Source organism: Montipora foliosa, chromosome 1 (assembly GCF_036669935.1).
Source record: "Montipora foliosa isolate CH-2021 chromosome 1, ASM3666993v2, whole genome shotgun sequence".
In the NCBI taxonomy this organism is placed as follows: Eukaryota; Metazoa; Cnidaria; class Anthozoa; order Scleractinia; family Acroporidae; genus Montipora; species Montipora foliosa.
Genome location: NC_090869.1, coordinates 42,031,344 through 42,039,316, shown reverse-complemented (window position 1 = coordinate 42,039,316; position 7,973 = coordinate 42,031,344).

Here is a 7,973-nt window from a genome sequence, read left to right as displayed (position 1 = left end):
ATAAAAATTCTATTTGCAGGCAAATATTTCATTTATGCTTTTCCCCCTTTAAATTCCACAACTTCTTCGAAATAGTGCTGCATATCCTGAAGCTTGTTTTACTGGGCCTTAAGACAATAATCACAAACCCAAGGTTGGAGTTAATTGGCTATGAACAAAGGCCCATAGCCGCTTTAATAAAATCTTTAATAATTTCCAACTAAACTTAACTTACAATAGAAAACTTATTTCTGGCCCAGAAAAGGTGAGGGCCCAAAACACGCCAAAAAGCATAATGATTATCTAAAATCATGATGCTTGCCCCACTCAAAGGAAATGCAGCACTACTATAGCCAATAGAAGAGGAACAACCTAATGATAACATTAAAATGATGGAAATGGATTTTTATGCAAATTTTTAAAGAGGACTGCTGCCCTTGCAAGTCAGACCTTGATGGTACACAACTTTATGGTGGATGGACTGCCGCCCTTGCTAGTCAGCCCTACATCGTATAGCAAAATAAGACTAAGTATCTATCCCGAACTCCCAGGCTGATCATAACCACTGCCCTTGCAAGTGAGATGATCAGCCTGGAGTTATGGAACAAGTAGCTTCCCCCGCAAGCCACCTGTGTACTTATGAAATTATGAAATGAAATTAAGATGATAAAGAAGGAATCCGAACATATTTCTGAAAAGCATTGGACTTCCAACGGCCCAAAGCCCTGATCTGGGCATCAGACATTCCGGCCTCTGCGGCATAAGAAGCAGCCCCTATCCGAAAACTATGCCCCTTATATCTAGATGGGTCAAGACCACAGTACTCAAAGGCAATGGAGAGTTGGTTGGTAAAATGAGTTCTAACGACAGCAGAACCATCAGCTAAAATAAAAAGGGGGCCTGGCTTACGCCCTCTAACCGACAAATATTCTAAAATCAGATGCACTGGACAAAATTGATCTTGACGATGAATCACCAAAGAAAAGGGTCGTTGGTTATAGTTATGCTTAAAATCCAAAAAGGTGCACTTCAGTGCCACAACCTTTTGATTTTTATCCACCAACTGCACCAGCTGATGAAGCTGCATAGGAGATCCACCTCCCTTGGAGCTGGACAGGGTGATTTCACCGATCCTAAGGCAGGCAAAAAATGCAAGGGAGTACATTGCACGAAAAAGACAAATCTCATAAGGAGAACGACAGAGATGATTGGTGGCTGCTAAAAGCCTATGCAGTATGGGCAGAGTGATTGGAAGCCTACTATCTAAACGAGAACCAACTTTACCATAACCCTTGAGCATCTGAAGGACAAAAAAGACCTTAGTGGGATCGGAAAGCCCTGATAACTTATGGCAGTAGCCTAAGGCAGAGACATAAGTATGCACAGTGGAAGGAGCGTAATGATGGTTATACATGTAAGCAATAAAAAGGGCTAAAATTGAAGGGGAAATTGGAAAACTTGTTAAAACACCAGGAAATGTAGCATGCAAAAACAGATGAAAAAGCTTCCAGGAAAGTTGATAAGTTGGAAGCGATGAAGGTTGAAGGCTGGATCTCAAAAGCGAAGATATTACGGGTGCCAGTTCTGAGGCCGCAGATGCAGAGGAATGTCTGTTGGGCCCGGTTCCATATGGGATGGTGCTAAACGTTGGAAAGTCTCGACCTGTAACCGAGAGAGAGAGTCTGCAAGAGTGTTATGCACTCCCCGGACATGTTTTGCTCTAAAAAGTATGTTATTACGTAAACAAACCAACACCAGTGCCCGCATGAAAAACATTAAGGCCTTATCTTTGCATGACTGCTTATTTATAGCATGGACAAGGGCCTCATTGTCAGTGAAAAAAAGAATACGACGGTTTTGCATCTCATGCCCCCAAAGGTGTAAGGTAAGCACGATTGGGTAGAATTCCAAAAAGGCAATATTTCTTTGTAACCAATTGGTAGGCCATTTCCCATAGCACCATTTGCTGCCAAAAACTGCACCAAAGCCTAATGCTCCCGCAGCGTCTGTATAAAGCTGAAGTTTGTCGGAACTAGACCATGTGTCTTCAAGAAAGAAAGTTCGGCCATTAAAATTGGACAAAAAGGATTGCCAAAGCTGTAAATCTAGTTTAACCTCCCTAGTTAGCCGTATAAAGTGGTGTGGGAAACGGATCCCAATAGTAAGGTCAATCAGGCGTCGCAAAAAGGCCCGACCCGGTACAACCACAGAACAAGCGAAATTTAGCAAACCAGTCAAGGACTGAACTTCCTTTAGAGTAACTTTCTTGCGGGTTAAAAAATCTGAAATAGTGGCAACACATTTTTCAAGTTTCTCCTGAGGTAGACGGGCCTCAAAAGAAACGGAATCGAGTTCAATGCCAGCAAATGAAAGTGTGGTAGCTGGACCACAAGTCTTTTCTGGTGCCATGGGAATGCCAAGGTAGGAGCAAAGGTCAAGAAATAAATGTAACTGGCCCTTGCATAGCGTTTGGGAAGGGGCAGTAATAAGAAAATCGTCAAGCAAATGAATTATGTGGTCAATTTTCATTTTCCTCTGGGCAATCCATTCCAGAGCAGAACTTAGGGTCTCAAAGGTTCTACAGCTACTAGAACATCCCATGGGCATGCAACGGTCATAGTAATATAAGCCCTTGCAACGGATACCCAGCAAGCCATGATCCTGGAAACGAATGGGAATAATCCTAAAAGCATTTTTTATGTCAGTTTTGGCGAGGAAACACCCGCGTCCTGCAGCCTTAATGTGTTGGATGGCATCGGAAATTGTGGCATATGACACACTACAATTTTCTGGGGAGATGCCATCGTTAACAGAGGAACCCCTAGGGTAGGATAAATGATGTATCAACCTAAATTCCCCAGGGGTTTTCTTAGGCACGACACCTAAGGGAGAAACTCTAAATGGATGAAAGGGAGGCTTATGAAAAGGGCCCGCCAAACGACCAGCCTCACATTCCTTGTTAAGCTTGGCATCAACCACCTCTGGGTTATCCAGGGCTGAAAGCAAATTGGTGGCATCAGACGAGACTCTAATACCTTCATAATGTAGTGGAAAACCTTCTCTAAAACCCCTTGACAAAAATTCTGCTATGGAATGGTTGTACCCAGAAAGAAGAAACTCTAAGCGATTTACCCGTACAGGGGTTGGTAAACTAAGATGGTGTGGGCTTGGGCTTGGCAGGCAGGGGCTTGGAAGGCTGAGGCTGCTTTGTGGAAGGTCGACCATGAGCACGAAAATTACAACGGCTAGCCTGGTGAAGACCGTCACATTTAAAACACTGATGTTTAAAATTACAACCAGCAGCACACTCTACACCCCGATTAAACTTAAAGCAGTAGCCTTTAGGAGGGATGTGATTGTGCATTTTCGGCTGCACAGAGGTTGATTGCAATTGAGACTTTTTAAAGGGGGAGAGTTGTGCACGCATCCACAACTCCCAATGAATACTGCTCCAAGGGAATGATGCTGGTTGTGTCTGCCTTAGAAAACGAAAATTTTCATCATAAAACTGCCAATTAAAGCCCCGGAATGCCAAGTCCTGCACCACCTCCCCATATTTCATGAGGGCGGGGGCCTCATGGGGAAATCTGCTGGTATATATTCCTACAAAAACATGAAAACAGCTCAACCATGTTTCAATTGATAAGATTTTTCTAGTTTTGTTGACAGGTTCAAGGCAAAGAGAAGGAAAGGGTCCCTTCTCAGAACTAGATATTGTCACCTGATATTTACTTTCGACTAATGGATTGGCCAACAGCGCACCAAATTCTATAAATTCGTTATTCCATATTTTGGAACGCAGTTTGTTAGATATACGAGCATCAATGGGAAGGCTTGGACTGGAAAACAATTCTGTAGGTAGCACTGGATTTATGACTGGCAGCTCACCTGACAAAGCTGACTGCACCGCAGCAACTGATCCTTGCACGATGTTATCGGCCAAACCTGAAGATGAAACTCGAGGCAAGATTGGCAACTGATGGGATGAACTCACTGATGAGCTGGCATTTGGAGAACTAGTAGCAGCTGTAGGCATAGGAGCGCCTGAGGTTGGCACGGGGTCGGGAACCACCAAAGGCAACTCTGTTAAAGTGCCAGGAGCAGGACCACTGATACCCTCACTCGCGCCAGTCAAAGCCAAGGGAGCGTGATGAATTGTATCAGAAGAAGAAAGACGTTTTGTCACTTCGTCAACCACTCTGGCCACCAACTGATCCATAATCCCTGACGGAAGAAAGGGCACCTGAGATTCAGAGGAGGGATGGCTAACTGCAGAGGACTGTTGAATTGGCACTGGCAAACCACTTGTTGAAGAAGATGGTTGTGTTTCCACTGGTGAACTGTGCCTTGTGGAGGATGGTTGTGAAGCAACTGGTGGACCACCAGCGGCATGAGAAGGTCTTGCAGAGCGTTTAGGTCTCTTTCGTGAGGGTTCACCGGTGGAGGCCGCCTGAATTACCTTTGCTGAGGGGTTACGTGAACGAACTGTGCGCTTGGGAGGCATAATGAATCTGAAAGAAAAAGGAAACCGGTAGACCACTGGAGATGCAAAATGCATGAAGTTTTGTTTAGGTAGCCATTCAGTTTTTGAAATTCATTTACTTTGTTTGGACCTCCCTCTGACCCCCTTCAACTTTTCTCTTGGAAGTTTAAGCGCATTAAACTTCGCGAAGAAACACTTTCATTGTTTGTAACAACACTGTGAAGCCAACTTGCAAAAATGCTAATTTTAGGTAAAAAATTTCCAACCTTAAGACAAAAAGGAACACAAACTATCATTAGGCGAAAGGAACTTCAAAGTATCTCAGTCTGTTGACAGCTACTTGAAACCTATTTGCTCTGCTGAATCTCTGCAGTGTAATTTTTCTTGTTTATGACAATGGTAGTCATACCTTGCCTATTACTAGTAGCCATCTTGTGATGGATGTACCCGTCCTGGACAAGAGTTGCTTCCTTTGTTGTAAATATTTCTTTTACTGAATGTGCCAGATTGACTGGGCATAAGATGATGCACTTGAACAAACTTAGCAGCGAAAAGTTAAGCCGCCTAACTAGGTCAATGACTTCATTACATTGCTCCCTCTCATCAGAAATTTGGTTCTGAAACATATCAGAAAAGGCAATGGTTATTTCCACAAAAAGTTTTCAATTGTGTGCTTAATTTTCTGCTTTCTTTTTGCTGGTCTGAAAACCTGTTTACGGCGATCAAGATGCACACGTAATGGCAATCCACCTGAGTGATGCCAGGTTGTACTTGTCTTATGATAATCATATCAAGTGTTCACTTCATCATCTAAAGACTATTTGCCATTTTCTAAAATCGCACATGAAATTAAAACCCACGAGTCCGAATGTAAGGTACACACCACCAAAATGGACTGGGAAAGCTTTTTCTGTAGATCATCATCATCCAGCGATCTCCTGAATATGACATACCGTTTAGTGTTGCCATCCTTACTTGTAAATTCGTCTGCATCTGCAACACCAGTTTCCTCTTTTACTTGCTTCTCCCTATCTTTAAGCCTCTGTGAAAAAAAAACTTGAAAGTCATGGTATAGCTCGAAGTTGCCCTATGTTGATTAATTCCTCATAAATGTAAACATTGAAGTGTTCATGAGTAAAGGAGTGCCCACAACGCCTTTTATGTATATTACCATACACTGCCTTTTAGATCTGGAATGGCTAGCTCCAACTAAGATAATTAATTGAATTGCCAATAAACCAATTTAATCTCAAGGGCAACTGTATTTTTAAAGCAATCTGCTCGACAAGAAGTAGCAAACCCTGACTAAGACATTAATTTTTCTGCAGTCGATTTTAATTGATGGTACCTTTTCATTAGGGATCGGTCAATATTTTGTGGGGTAAAGCTGGTGCAAACAGGGAAATACTACGCACATGATTTCCTGACCCAACCTCACCCATAAGTCCGTTGCTCTCACTCTTTTCCAGAATAAAAATTAATTATCCTTCCCCTATTTGCAATAGCCCCTCTCTTCCTATAAATAATTACCATTCCTCAAGCACCGAAAATGTTTTATACATATAGTTCAAGCATCATGCTGCCGTCTGTCTGCATTTAAATTCAACTAGAATTCTTTAACTTTTAATTAATTTTTCATCGTGTACTGCACTGCCAAACCTCTCAGTCGCTTGGTCCCAGTTATCAATTTCGAAAAAGGAAATTACAGCTGAATGCACAGTATGCAACAACTTAATTTTGGCTGCTTCACTCTGCAATTCTTTGAGAAGGACTTTTCTGGAACTAACTGTGGGATAAAAACACACACAGGTATCGAGTTAGTGCTTGCAAGAACTACAGAAGATGTCCTGGCTCATGCTTGCGCCAGTTCATTATCATGATATTGTCACGCTATCTTTAGTGACACTGTAAAAGTTTCGGTTGATGGCAGTTTGAACTACTGACAAAGTTGTTTCCTTTGATCGAGTAGTTTGATGCATGCACAAACTATTTATATCCAAATTCGGTGAAGGATAACCATGACAGGCGTCTCTTTGAGGCAGACAATTGGGCAGGCAAGTGAAAAAATATATATTAATATCTGATTAACGAATGAAATTTACGTCTTACCTAAACAGTTGACTCAATTTGAAACTATATTTGGACCCCAACTAAAACGTCCTCTTACTGAATGTGTAATGCAGGCGAGTCATTACGGTTTTTCATGGCACCCATTATTGTCCTGCTATGACTGTCCCTTTGTCTTTTGCCTGGTCTTTCCCTTTAAGGGCCTCTTCATATGAGGAGTTTGTCCCTCTCAAGTGTCCCTGCTATGATGAAGCTCAGAATAGTTTCATTTGATAGTTAAAGTTAAGTCAAAAGAAATTTGAAGTTGCTTGAACGAGAAAATCGGGAAATCATCTTCAGGCTTTTTCATTAGATTTCACACCCGAATGGTTTCATCACCACTTTCCATCTCGGGAACCGGGCTGAAAGTTGCCATATGAACGGTAACCATACCAACATGGTGAACCAGGATCATGTGAAACCGGAGGCCCTGAATCAGTGCCACTTGCTTTATTCAAAAGGTAAACTTTTGAGTTATCTGGAAGGCTAACAAGTGGCTTCATGTGCCACTTTTTAAGAGCCAGGGTGCCTTTAGTAATCTCACTAAGAGAACACTTCTGGTCTTTCAATTTTCCGCTTTCGTAGACTTCATTGCCTTTAACAAATGCCTCCCAAGCAGACTTTGACATCTGCGCCATTGTGAAAATTTCAGTGAAGCTTCTCTTCTGTGAAAAACAACAGAAACAAGTCAAACGGCATCTAATACACATTTTATATAACCCTCAACCTTCTTCTAATCGAGCTATTACCTTTTCCTTTCTCGTCTGTAGTGTTGCTTTTGAACTAATTCTCAAGCATCCTCTAAGAGGTTTGCTTGCAGTGCTTTACAGTGATTTTAATGTGATATTGCTTTGTAAGCTTTGCCATCTACATGTAGTACAAGCCGCTCTGAAATAACTCTCTAAACGTCACTGCTTCAAAATTGACATGCTTACTAATTTCACCTCGCTCTTTCCATTTATGGCATCTATTTTGTACCGCGACCCCTTTTTATGGTTGATAAAGTCACCTGACATGGTCCTGCAAAGCCTTGCCTATTGTTTTGCTGAACCTCGTAGAAAATTCTGGGGATTAGGACATAAATTACTCAGCATTCACTATTTATCTTCTCGAGCAGGGTAACAGTTTTGCAAACTTAGTCAGGATTATTGTTCGTAAACATTTAGGAGAAAATATCTTACATCTTTATACAGGATACGAGCACATGTGTCTCTCCAGGTCCCGCTACAATCATGGTCAAAAGTTGTTGGGAAGGTTGCGCACATCAGCTCACTTCACACCTAATTTCGATTTTTTTTTTGGCTGAAGTATTTGGGAAATACCATGCTCTTGTGGGCCCCCTCCCCCATATTCAATGTTGGAGTTCTTCAGGTAACAAAAGTCACCATTTTTTTCCCCTGGAAAA